The sequence below is a fragment of the Anguilla anguilla genome, chromosome 1, assembly GCF_013347855.1.
Source record: "Anguilla anguilla isolate fAngAng1 chromosome 1, fAngAng1.pri, whole genome shotgun sequence".
In the NCBI taxonomy this organism is placed as follows: domain Eukaryota; kingdom Metazoa; phylum Chordata; class Actinopteri; order Anguilliformes; family Anguillidae; genus Anguilla; species Anguilla anguilla.
Window position 1 is genome coordinate 76,355,899 of NC_049201.1, and position 14,279 is coordinate 76,370,177.

Sequence of the window (14,279 nt, forward strand, 5' to 3'; positions counted from 1 at the left end):
AGCCGACAAGTATATAAACACACACACCGCAAACCCACGGTAAAAGTTTCGGTGTCATACATTGTACATGTGTATATGTGTGTGTGTGTGTGTGTGTGTGTGTGTGTGTGAATGTCAGTGCCAGCATGCCTGTGTGTGTGTGTGCATGATTGAGTGTATGTGTGCAACATTACAGGCATTTAGCAGATGCTCTTGTCTTGTTTTTAGATACATTAAAATTGCATCAATTTATACAGTTGGATACACTGCCACACTCGCGCTGGAGGTCGTGGTTGAGGTCAAAATAGGTGTCGCTGTTGCTGAGGTGAAAAGAAAGCCTCCCCGTCGGGGAATCGAACCCCGGTCTCCCGCGTGACAGGCGGGGATACTCACCACTATACTAACGAGGAAGAGCATGCTTACAATAGTGTGTGCGGGCGCATGTGACCATGCGTGTGTGTGCAGATCTGTGTATGTGTGTGTGGATCTGTGTATGTGTGTGTGTCTGTGTGTGTGCTTGTGCTTGTGCATGTGTGTGTGTGCTTGCGTGCAGATTTGCTGCAGACATCACAAGCATTCCATTTCTGCACCGAAAACATTTTCATTTTTTGTATTTCATTTCCTGCTAATCCCCCTTTTGAAGAAGTCAAACAGAATGGCCATGTGGGATTATTCTCTGCAGTGGAAGATAACCCCAGCAGATTAAACTGCACACAGTCAAGAAACAGCTGTGCTTTTGAAATGAGTCCCCACCCCCACACACCCCCCCCCCCACCCCTACACACATACACACACACACACACGCACACACATGCGCAAAAATACACACATCCATACAAACATAAACACACAAATGCAAATGATTATACCCACACAGAGGCAGAAATACAAACACAAGCATTAAAAAAACACACACACACACACACACACAACTCGCTTTTTCTCTTTCAAGTAATTTCACCTGTGGCCTAAAAGTCTGAATATGAAAGCTACTTCTCAGGAGTGAGTTAAATGCATCTTCTGGCTTTACTATTTATCTCCAGATCCAGGCCAGACTTCAGCAGGTGACATTTCCTCTTAACGTTGCTTATTTTACACAGAAAACCCCACCCGTTCCCACCAGAAATGCTTCCGGCAAAAACACCAGCACTACACTAATCAGACAGCCTGAATGGGGTTCGAGGTATGAAAGCCACCATTTTAGCCAAAAGAAAATAATTTCCATTTTTGAAAACCCAGCCCATAATAGCTCCATTAACAGTGCAGTATGAATGGAACTGCCACATTAACCTTGCGTATTAACATTTCACTTTTCTCCTTGTGGGTGGGGGGGGGGGGGGGGGGGCGGGGGGGGGGGGGGGTTTTCAGTTGGGAAATTGATTCCAGGGCTCAGTATTACTCACAACAGCAAAAAAAACAGTAAGAGAAAAAAACAAAACAACACAAACCAACCAAACACAACAGAGAGTTTTCACAGTGCAGAAATGTGGGGCTGTACGGGACCCGCACGTACGTGCCTGACGGCCCGACCACCGCGCAACTCGTGCCATTGGCCAGCTGGATTAGCCAATGAGAGACCTCCAAACAGAGAGGTTGATGCAATCGGGCGTTATTGTTAGCTTGCCCTCCGCCTTCACCAAGCTTGTGTAAGGAACCGTGCGTGCTCAGATGCCAGTCACGTCTGATTCAGCGTTTCCAGCCCTTATGCCTGCCGAGTGTGTGTGTGTGTGTGTGTGTGCGCGCGCGCGTAAGGCCGTGAGCTGGCAAATTAGCAGTGCTCAGCTGGTATTACTAAGTGACCAATACTTTCATAGTCTGTCAGAAGTGCTTTCAAGGTGGCAGCTTGACTCATGTTTGTCATCTCTCATTCTCCCGCTCTTCTCACCTCTTTCTCTCCCATGCTCTCTATCTCTTGCTCTTTCCTTTTACTGTCACACTCTCTCTCTCTCTCTCCCCCGCCCTTTATCTTTTCCCCTCTTTGTTTACTTCGCACATTCTCTCCATGGCTTCACAGTGCAGTTGAGCACAGCGAGTTTAACACTGTTATTCTTCCTGTCTGTGTGAAACTACACCCTCCCCCCCCCCACCTCACCCCCAGCCCCGCCAAAACAAGCAGCACTGTGGGCTGGTGGCGAGGGGGTGGGGTGTTGGGGTGAGGGAGATGTGTGATTGAGATGAAGTCATCGCCTCAACCGAACCCCGACTTGGTTATATGACAGAGGGCGGAAAAAAAAAAAACTCTCTCTCTCTCACTTTTCTGCCAAAAACACACACTGTCCGAGATTCCACATTCCCCTAAAGACTGTTTTAATTAGGCCTTAATTGTCTAATTAACTTGAAGCATTGATGAGAGGGAAAGAGGGTGTGAGACAGAGCAAAAGAAAGTGTGAGAGAGAGAGACAGAGCTAGAGAGCGAGAGAGAGAGGGAGACAGAGCTAGAGAGAGAGCTAGAGAGAGAGAGAGAGAGAGACAGAGCTAGAGAGAGAGAGAAACAAAGCTAGAGAGAGAGCTAGAGAGAGAGAGAGAGAGATAGACAGAGCTAGAGAGAGAGAGAGAAACAGAGCTAGAGAGAGAGAGAGAGAGACAGAGAGAAAGGGAGACCGAGAGAGAGAGAGGCTGTGACTTGGTTCACAGTGCAGCCTTGGAGAGCTGAGTGTGGCTGTTAGGGGCAGCTGGGATATCTCCTGTGCCATGAATACCTCTACCACTCCCCTTTATGTTGACCCCTGACCCCTGACCCCTGACCTCACACGTCAGTGCTGATTGGCGGGGAGAAGCTGACACACCGACGGCGCAGAAGAACAGGAGGAGGTGGGCTCCGTGCGTGAAGACTCCAAAAGGCCACGCCCCTTTCAGCTTTTCCCCGAAACTCTCGCCCCGATCTACAGAGCGCGGACGGCGAGGATCAGCGCGGCGGAAACCTCGCCGGGTCCATCGGCGCCGTGGCGTACGCAGGGAGGGGGGAACTCAGCTTCAGGAGTGTTTGGAAGCCCCCCCCCTCCAGTTACCCTGGTAACTTTTGGATGGGAGCTCACACAATGAGCCGGTTTGTGTCTCACGGGCCGGGTGGGAATCCTACCCCCCCCCTACTGGGCACTGTCGTCAGACCAGAGAGGAAACTTGAACAGAGTGTGACTAACAAGGAATTCATCACCGCAGACGGAAAAAGTGACAGGGCGCAGTGCTGACATCACGCGTGTTCACGCAACACAGGCAGTAGTGTAGTATAGCGGTTAGGGAACTGGGTTTGGAAGTCCAAGGTTGCGGGTTTGATTCTCATGGCAAGGCACGGCTGAGGAACCTGTGAGCAAAGATGCTTAACTTGAACCGCTTGAGTAAATATCAGCTGTATAACTGGATTGTCTATGAGGAAAAGTAATCTGTGCAAGTAGCTCTGGGTAAGAGTGTCTCTGAAAGCCTAAATTTGACTCTCATGTGCCACAGGGATTGGGGTACAGGTGGAGAAGAAAGCAAATAACAAAAACGCAACAGAAACACAGAAGAAGACCAAGTAACTGAACAGGATCTTGGGTCGCCATGTGTGGCCAGTACTTCCTGCGTGCGCCGTGGAACAGGGCCTAACAGCGTGCGGAATTCTGCAGAAGGAATACCACCACGACTCTTCCAGGATACAGTCCGAGGAACATGGAATACATTCCTGCTCAAGAAGTCCTCCCAGAACATCTCATAAGTGAACCTAAACTGGGTTCAGATCTGGAGACCGAGGAGTGCGTCATAATGGATGACGTCACAATGGACGACGGGTTCTACATAACACTCACATCATAGTGGATGATGTCATAATGGACGACTGGTTCTACATAACACTCACATCATAGTGGATGATGTCATAATGGATGACTGGTTCTACATAACACTCACATCGTAGTGGATGATGTCATAATGGATGCCGGGTTCTACACAACATTCACATTATAATGGATGATGTCATAATGTATGGAGTGAGTGCTAAGCTGTTCAATTTGATGTTTCCGGGGGGGAGGGGTTTTTGGTTGTCACCTTGGAAGACACCCCTCTGGAATTCTGCAGTACAAATATATATGCCCGCTCGCCCCGAAGAAAAGAAACTCTGTAGCGCTGAGCTAATTGGGCTCCCCGAGGTCCTGAATAACTCAGAATAACTCCGGATTCTCCTTCTCCGCGCTCTGAAATGAGGGAGGTCAGGGGACGCTCCGTGCCTGCTTTACCGTGACCGTGTCTCTCATTTACGGGGGGGTGCGGGGGTATCCCAGACAGCACACTGTCAGAGGGGGTAATGAGGTGGTGCTATTTTTAAGGGTGGTTAGGTGGAGGAGGCCCACACACGTGCAGAAGAGGTTCATAAAGACAGCATCTAAAGCTCCTTCTCTCCTTTGTTTTTGCCTCTCCCATGTTTCTCCCTCTTTCTCACTCCCTCCCTCTCTCTCTCCCTCTCTTTCTCTCTCTCTCTCTCTGTTGAAATAGTCATCAGATGCAGAGGAAGGGGGAGGATGGATAGTGAATGCATGAAGGCAGAGATGAAATGGTGAATGTATAAGGGTGAGGGTGTTTTTGTGTGTGATAGAGGTGTGTGATAGCACTTACTGTACCAATGTGCGTGGGTGTGTGTTTGGTGTGGGGTGTGTGTTGTGTATTTGTGTGTGGTGTTTGTGTGTGTGCCTGTTTGTGTGATGTTTGTGTGTGTGTGTCTGTGCGTGTATGTGTGTGTGTGTATTTGTGTGTTTATGTGTTTGTTTGTGTGTGTGATGTGTGTAGTGCATGTTTGTGTGTGGGGGTGTGGTGTGTGAGTGGATGTTTGTGTGTGGGGGTGTGGTGTGTGAGTGGATGTTTGTGTGTGGGGGTGTGGTGTGTGTGTGTGTGTGAGTGCATGTTTGTGTGTGGGGGTGTGGTGTGTGAGTGCATGTTTGTGTGTGGGGGTGTGGTATGTGTGTGTGCGTGTGTGTGGTGTGTGTGATATGATGACATTACCCCCTGGAGAACGGCAGCAGTGTGAGGGCAGCCACACTAAGAGGCTGGTGAGGTAAGGCCGCCCCCCAGGGAGGGAGGGTGGGAGCAGGGCCGGGCGTCACCACAGCTCTGGCCTCCCTGACAGACCAGCGGAGGAATAACCTGCTTCCATCATCCAGCCTCCACACTTCTGCACTCCCGCCGGCCAATTAAAGCACACAAACAAAACAAAACAAAACAAAACAAAAAAAAGATCCAAAAATACACAGGCAAATTACAGGAGTACAAAGGAAACAAAGAAATAAATGAAAGCCAGCTCCCACTGCTGGTGCTAATTACTGCTGATAGCCTCGGCCAGCGGCCCTGAAACCAGACGCATTTCACCCAGAGTCCCTCTGATGATGACGATGACGACGAAGATTTTGATGATGGTGATTATTATTATTAGCATCATTATTATTTGTGTTTGCGTGCTGTTCGTGACGTGATCAGCACGTGCCGCGCTAGCTCTCCTCAATCTGCGTTCAGGTACCTTACCTGAGGACAGGTGAGATGCTGCACCACCGGCTCTCGTTCGAATTGACGGCAGATATTGTTTCAAGTGCGGAAAAAGCACCGTAACCCACACGCTGTTCAAGATGGCGTCATCGTGCGTCAACGATATGATGTGACGTTATAATGTTATTATAAAACGTGCGTGTTCTAGAGAAGTTTGTGCTATTTCGCTAATAAAGTAGCCCACAGATAACTGATAGCATCACCCGCTATACGGTTCCTACTTTAGTCAGGAAACAAACCCAGCGTCGCCCTCACAGGGAATTTATTAACACGAGAGCCGAATCGACTAGCCTATACCACCACAACCGAAAAGTCAAGCGTCATGGCCTGACAATGCTGAGCGGAAGCTAACATAGTGATAATACATGTGCAGCGACCCAGCAATGAACAGCAGCGAGCGATTCTCCCGCTCAGCCAACACGGGGATTAAAAAAAAAAAATAATAATAATAATTTTTAAAAAATGTATAATAATCATCAGCTTTGTCTGGGGAACGCCGATTGTTTAGGAAAACGAGCAGCCAATTGGACGGCGTGCTGCCGTGGCCAGTCCCCGCAATTAAGTGCTTAGCCCCTGTGCATTTATCTCACTTAAGGGGACGGCTGTCACCAGGTGCACATAAACCTGGCTGACGACGCCAGGGCTGGACCCGCAGCTGGTGAACAGCAACGCTAAAAAAACGTGTCACGGGCCAGCAGGACGGGACAGAATCCCCGGAGGTCCCGGGGAGAGAGGGCTCGTCCTGGCTCCGGCGGGAACCAGTTAAAATAAAAACACGGTTTTAACAACAACAAAAAAAATAAAAATAAACAAACAAGCACTTCACTACATATTAGTGCACTTTTTATCGACCTTTTTTTTTTAGACTCAAACGGGTAATTATTACCGTTAAAGCGACCTGCGCATGCGAAACAGCTGTTTGTAGACTCATTTTATTATTTTTGATTTTTTTTTAATTCCGTGGCGGATTAAGAAAAAACCATCCAGACTGCGCACTGAAATATTAAAGAGGTTTGTTTTTTAGGGGGGCGGGGGGGGCGGGGGGGGGGTTTCCGCGGTGCCTGCGTCTCTCTCCTGAGGGGGACTCGTTTGAGGAAGAACTTCCTGCCCCGCGGCGCAGCGGCAGCGTCAGTCAGCCTTGCGAGCGGAGACGGCATCGGGGAGAAACCGGTAAGAGGGAGGGAGCGAGGGAGGAAGGCAGTTCTGTGTTTTTTTTTTTTTTTTTTTTTAGACAGAAGGTATTTCTGCTCTTAATTTACTCTCACGCTTCCTCTCTCTATCTCTCTCTCTCTCTCTATCTCTCTCCCTCTCTCTCTCTCTCTCCCTCTCTTCCTCTCTCTCTCTCTCTCTCTCTCTGATGCTGAAATGCCATGATTCACGCAGAAGATCTCCTCTCTGTCAGCTTCGCCACATCGCCGGGCTTATTAAAGCGACAACGGCAGTCGCCACCTGAATCACCCCCCCCCCCCCCGCCCCATCCCTCCTTCCCCTCCAATGATGATGAAGCTCGGTAACCTGCTCTTGTCGAACATGAATTCGCCATCGTCGCCCCCCCCCCCCCCCCCACCAAGTGTGAGGATCCTTTAACCGCCCACAGACCCCCCTAATATACCCGCCCCAACATTTCATTCGACAGCAAGACAGAGGGGAAACGACCGCTGCGATTTCGCTCGTTACGCGGAGCAGGTGACGCGGAGCACGCCCCATCTTCTCGCGGAAGAAAAATCCCGCGAAATTGCGCGCCGCGCGCGGGGTTACACAGGGAAGTGGCGGCGTGAGTCAGCTCCCCCCCCCTTTAGCAAAGCAGTGTGCTGCCATCTGGTGGCAGGAAGGAGGAACTGCGGTTTGTTTTCTCGCACCGTAATAACGCCTTGGGAGAAGCTTCCTAAAGTCAATGCTGCCCTCCAACACCACCTCCCCCCCACCACACTCATCTGTTTATGCAGGCCTTTGTACCATCATTAAGAGGTTAATCAAAGTTCAGCGGTCTAAATGAGACTTCCTTGCGTGCGCTCAGCTACACTGCGAGGCATCGCGTTGGGAGAATATTGAACCTGCGGATCTGTAAGGTGAACAGGGCCCGCCCCCCCCCCCCCGGAGCCCGGGTCACGCGTCTTGTCTGAACGGAACGACGCCAATTAGCCCGATGTAGCGCAATTAGCCACGCCGCCGGGTTCGCTCCGTGGATTCGTACGCAGCCGAGGGGCCGCCAGCACCCCGCGAAAATCCCCCGGAAGCTCGACACGGGAGGCAATCGACAAAACAACGCGGCGAAGTGCTTCTGCGATTTTTGCGGGGGGGTTTTTTTTTTCCAAATATTTGTAGTTTTGCCTTGTTCTCTTTGGCATTAGCCCCTTAGCCCCTTAGCTGTGCGGTTTTTTTTTTCACGATGTGTCGTTACTCTTGGCATTTAGGTGTCATGTGACCGCTCCTCCGTGTCAGTCAATCCATCAATGAACATATTTACAAAATGGCCGCCAAATTTGACTGAAAGGGAAGGCCTTAGTTCTCCCACAGCTGATTAGTGATCAGTGAGCTGATCAATGTTTACTATGTTGGGTTTTCAATGGCCCATGCACTCTTTTGATGAAGCAATACGGAGTTAAAGGTGTGTGTGTGTAGTGTGTGTGTGTGTTTGTCTATGGTGTGGTGTGTGTGTGTGTTTGTGTATGGTGTAGTGTGTGTGTAATGTTTGTGTGAGCGTGTGTATAGTGTGGTTTCTGTGAGTGTGTATATGTGTGTGTGTAGTGTTTATGTGTGTGTGTGTATGGTGTGGTGTGCGTGTGTGCCTGTGTTTGTGCTTGTGTGTGTCGGTGTGTGTGTGCATGTGTGTAGTGCTTGTGTGTCTGTCTTTGTGTGTGTGCGTGTGCGTCTCTGTGTGTGTATGGTGTGGTGTGGTGTGTGTGTGTGTGTATCTGTGAGTGTGTTTGTGTGAGTGCAAGTATCAAATCTGGAGATGGTGTTTGTTCAGCAGCCAAAGGCATTTTTTTATGGAATCATTTTATGCACCGTTTTACTGCATGACTTAGGTGAAGTCGTACATGCCACATTAACTGATTTGGCAGCTGAATTTCGAGCGGGGGAAAAATGAAAATGAATACTCACGGACCTTTCCGGAAGGGAGCCTGACCCTCCCGGGTGTTAATGGAGGACTCAACGAGGGACCGGATCCCAGCTCATTTCGTTGCACCGGAGGGAATTACAGCTGCACTCTGAAGTGAAGACCAGCCACGCAGGTTTGTGGCCGCCTAAGGTTTAAGTACCGTATATATATATTTTTTTTTTTACTCATCGACGCTATATTAACTGTGAATCCGTCAACCGTGACTCGCTTGCTCCCTCTGGTGGACGATGGTGAAAGTACACGGCGAGGAAGAAAAAAAATGTAAAAAGAACGAGGTTGACAGACGCGCCAGTCAGCAGGTGTTGTCCTGTTCCCGACAGCGTCTTCCTGCAGGTAGCCACGGGGCGGGCTTTTTTTTTTTTTTTTTGGATGCGACGGTAAGCCGGCGTGGTTCTCTCGTTGGACGGTGCAGAGGCGAGGTCACGCAGACCCGCGTTCGAAGGACAGATGTCCCGCAGCCGGCCAGAGAAAGAGAAACCGCAGGCGCCCCGAAATTCACTCTGAGCCCCCGATGACAAAAAACAAAAAGAAAAACAAAAAACAAGTGGATAAAGGGTAATTTCTCAAGGGCACACAGTGTGTAATCTGCTTAATTTATTTTTTCTTTGCTGGACCCGGCAATTTGGGTTTAATTTTTCTGAAGCCATTTAATTAAGAAAGCTATTCTATCCATCCTCTCTCTCGCCCTCACTCCCCCCCTTCTTCCTCTTTCTCTCTCTCTCTCTCTGTCTTTCTCTCCCAAAGATCAATATAGTCTGGTTTCTTTCCAACGCTCCCCAATTTAAAAAAATAAATAAATGTCCTCCTCCTATTAAGTGGATTGGACCCCCTTCTCCTATGTAAATGCCGTAAATCAAAATGTAAAATTAAATTTCCTAATTGGTTTCTGTGGGAAGAGTAAAACAGATTTAAATTGATTGGTAGTAATGGCCTCTTGTGAAGCAGCATCGGCTTCCCGTTCAAGAGGGATTTAACAAAACCAATTAATTTGCACCACTCTCGCATTTATCTCTCTCTCTCTCTCTCTCTTTCTCTCTTTCTCTCTCTCTCTGTCTCTCTCTCTCATTCTCTGTGAATCTTGAGGGACCCCAAAAATCTTATTCTTTGTTTTAGTTTTTTTTCCGCGAGAAACGGGAAGTGATGGGTCGGGTAACCGTGACTCTGGAGGGTGGCAGCAGTTGCAGTGGTGGCGGCGTTGGCGGGTTAGCGACTTCGGAAAGGTGGCGGCGGATAATTACCTGCAGGCCCTCTGACACGAGCAGGAGGATGCGACTAATGAGAGGAAGAGCGGTGCATGCTGGGAAGTGCTCCGCGCGCTCCGGAGGACGTGGTTTAATGAGAGGTAGACCGATGCATGCTGGGAAGTGCCACCGCGCGCTCTGGAGGATTCCCAAGGCAAAAGGGGGCGTGAGAGAGGCGGGAACAAACGGTTGCATCATCTCCACGGCTGCAGACCAGAGCTACAGATTAAGAGCGTTTCGCCAGAGACGCAGATCTATATTCACGTGCCAGCACTACGCGAGTTACGGGTCGCGATCTTCGCACACTGACAGTCCTTTTACACGCCCTCGCAATGCAATGCTTAATTTCTATTCGCCGTTCACGCGAGTAAAATATAAATGTATTTCCGAAGTAACTTCAGTTTGGACATGGGTAATTGTCATTTCTATACACGTCCAGACCAGGGGCGTAGCACAAAGAGACCTGATTCTACTTTCCAAGGTCTAGATTTAAAGCCACAATTAGTTCGTTAGTTGAATTGGGTGTCGTACCGCTGGGCTAAAACTCAAAACCTGCACCCACGCTGGCCCTTTTAAGATAAGATTGGACCCGCCTGCTCTAGTCTTGACACTGCACTGATAAAAAGAGTGAAGCTGTCAACACATTTCCTCCAGTGATATATTCTTTTTAAAATCTGACAAAAGATAAATAAGCTAGTGCTAGAAAGCATTTCGAACAAAACACAGTTACTTTTGTCTGGGCACACTGGGTATATCATAATTCGTTGTGGATGATACGTATTGTGCTGCCATCCGTAATTGAATTGTGTGCATTTGAACGTCCTTGTGTGCGATCTCGCCTCGTTGTACCCGAAAATCGCGCGAGTAGTTCTCTCGCGGGGGAAGTAAAGCACTCCTAATCTAATCTAATTCAATCAGGAGACGGGAACTCTCAAACTGAATGTTGATACCTTGAGAGTAAATTAACATTAAATAAATAAAGACGTAAAAAAAAAAAAAAAAAAACATCCGCAAAATAAACAAACAAAAACAAAGTCACTAAATCCCTTCGCCGAACGCTACAACCACCAAGCAGGGACACAGACGTGAGAAATACCGAGGTATTTTTTTTTATAGCGGACCAGTGTCTAAAAACTCTGCCTTTCTTCCATACCAGCAACACACGTCTGTACACTCAAGCCATGTAGTAGTCACAGTCGGGTTAAGAATTCAGAATGATGTTTTTACGTGACTACATGTGAACACAATTCAGTAACTAAACTATTTTTAATCAAACCGAAAGTTTCAGAATAATCCCCACCTTTTTTTTTATTCCAAGCATCTACATTACGAATATTTCCTCTTTTTTTTTCAAAAGATTTTTCGTGTTTCACACACAAATATTTGTGTGTGTGTGTGTGTGTGTGTGCTTATGTTAGTGAGTCAGTGACTGAGTGTGTTATTGTGCACATATGTCAGGGAGTCAGTGAGTGAGTGTGCTATTGTGTGTGTGTGTGTGTGTGCATGTAGGGGATAATACACAAGGAGGGGATGTTCTTTTAGCTTGTACACACACACACACACACACATGTCCATGAGAAGGGTACAGGGTGGTATGGCTGCTTAGCTTCCGCAGTTTGACCTGAGAAGGGTACAGGGTGGTATGGCTGCTTAGCTTCAGCAATTAGCCATGAGAAGGGTATGGCTGCTTAGCTTCACCAGTTTGACATGAGAAGGCTATGGCTGCTTAGCTTCCTCAGTTTTATGCAATTGTCCTTGAGTTAAAATGGCAAGTAGGGCACGTTTCTCAGCAGACAGGGCGATATTTGTGTTCCCACCCAAGACAGCCGAGCAGTTTTTGTTTCTGACATCTTCCAAAACTAAGGGGTGCCGAGGCCTTCGCCCATTTCACTCGGCTTCTGCGGTACCTGACAGATTACGTCGCCTTGGCAACCATGTTGAAGCAGGGATTTGGGCCACAGCCTCGGTATTAATTTTCATTTGTGGCTGAAAAGATGGCTGCCTCCCATGCCATTAAGTGCTCCAATAAATAAAAAATAAAAAAAGCTTTTCGGCGTGAGCACTTCTAGGGCTCGATAGAACAGTTGACTTGTGTTGGATGGCCACATGCCTTGGCCACTGCAGTGCTGGCTGTCTTGTCGTTCCGTACGTGAAACCAATTTCCTGGAACGCTGTGAAGAGAGGCCTTGTCCAGCTGGAAAAGCGAGGCTGCACCATCATCCGTGTGCACGCTGCCAATTCCCGGAATAATAACGCACACACACGTACTGTATATGAGCTACCAGACTGTTGTATAGCCGGCGAGTGATCTATGGTTTATTTTAGAACATAATGGGGATAAAAATAGGCTATAATAGAAGAAAAAATAAAAATAAAAAAAGCATTCACGAAAAGGCATTCAGGATTTATGTCCTGTTTTCCTGGTAAAAATATAGAACAGTGTCTACATTTGTAAAGCACCGCTGATATTCTCTGCAGATTAAAGATTTTTTTAGCACACCGAACCAGCGCTTAATTAGTCTCCTGTCAGCTCTGGCGGACGCTTCGATAGCATCTCTCCCGGCCAGATAGCTTGGGCACGGAAAACATGCCCAGGAAACTAAAACCCTGTGACGTGTGTCACAAAGATACCTGCTCTTCATCCTCATCTGCTCACACGATGATAATTGTTTCATGGTTTTCTCACGTTTAGTGAATGATTGATGCACTTCATTTAAATGTTCACTAAATGAATTGCATATTCGTGTTAATTTTAGAAACGTTTACAAAATGTTCAAAACATGAAGTGAAATGTTTTCTTTTTCCTGGATATTGAATATTTAGACTGCTTTTTCAGTGTGTAGCTCTCATCAGATGCTCTTAGCTGTCTAAGCATGGACAAACATGCTTGAATGGTGTGTATGCATGGGTGCATGCTTATGCATGGATGTTTTTTTGCATGCGTGCAAGTGTGTGTTTCTGCATGTGAGCATGTGATTGCTTACATTTGTATTCCTGCATGTCTGTGCATGCATGTATATGTGTGCATGCGTGCATGTGCATGTGTGCTTTTGAGCATGCGTGCATGCACGTGTGGGTGTTTCAGCATGCGTGCATGTGCTTTTGAGCATGCATGCATGCGTATGCATGCTTTTGAGCATGCATGCATGTGCATGTTTGCTTTTGAGCATGCATGTAAGTACGTGTGTGCTTTTGAGCATGCATGCATGCACGTGTGCTTTTGAGCATGTGTGCCTGTGTGTGCATGCTTTTGCGCATGCCTGCATGTGCACGTGTGCTTTGGAGCATGCATGTGTGTGTGTTTGCTTTTGAGCATGCATGCGCTTGCAGGTGTGCATATATATTTCTTCTCACCCTTCGGTACATTCTGTCATAAGGAGATAAGTTTGCTCACAATATGATTAAACTCACCTATTTCCCAACTCATTTTCTTCTATATCAGAGCAAATATTTAATAGATGACTTTAAAGAAGGGAAAATGAAGCGCTAAGTACAATTTCAGTAATTACATCCAGGGCAACAGTTTGCCCATTATTAAAACAGATGTCATCTCTTTCTCACAGAATGGAAAAGCAATCATTTCTGTAATGGTGTTTTCCATTAATAATACTGCAGAGTCTGGGAGTTAAATGCCTCTCTCCGCACACTTGTTTTCATTTGGAGGAGAAAAGATTCCTCCTGCATCAGTTCCCAGGGGAATGAAAGAAGCAAAGTCTGACTGGCACGACAGGTTGTGAAAGGTTTCATTTCAAAGCCAGTAGGACTGGGGACTGCAGTGCAGTGTAATGGTTTGGGATCCGGACCCCCACCCCCCCACCCCCAGGGTGTTGGTTCAATCTCCCCATGGTGATTTGTTCTCATTTGAACTTTTCACAGAGGGCTTGATTAACCCTGTGTGGTGCAAGTTTGCTATTAGAACTGAACATTCCAATGCTGATGTAACAACCACTGCTGGCAGTTGAAAGCAGCGGGAGTTCTAGAACACCTACTCTTCAAAGGGTTAATAGAAAAATCCATAAGCCATTATTTCAGAACAGAACAGAAATTGAATTGGCCTCCAATCCCTTCTATGGGCCACAGGATATTATTATTATTATTATTATTATGAATAATAATAATAATAATAATAATAATAATAAAGATTTTGCATTTCACATCATACTTTCCTGTGAAGAACTTCTATTTTCCATAAAACTCTGTTCGTAGCTCAGTCACTCAACATACTGATACTGCTCTCATAACACACTATTCAAAGCTCAGTGACTTAACACTTGGGCACTCGCGACGCACTGTGTTCCCGCGAACTCCGTTTCATTCCCTGCGGTTCGGTTTCGAAATACTCCACTGCGAGAACAGAACGGAACAGAAATGAGCTCAATTGACTCGTTATCACGTTATGATTAATTGGGCGAAGTGAGACCGGTCATAAC

The 14,279-nt window shown here is 47.3% G+C and overlaps 1 non-coding gene across 1 annotated transcript; it reads right to left on the reverse strand.

The window, feature by feature from the left end:
• Window positions 1-317: 317 nt before the first annotated feature.
• Window positions 318-389, reverse strand: trnad-guc. Its single transcript has one exon. It is a non-coding gene; the product is annotated as a tRNA-Asp (tRNA).
• Window positions 390-14,279: the final 13,890 nt, after the last annotated feature.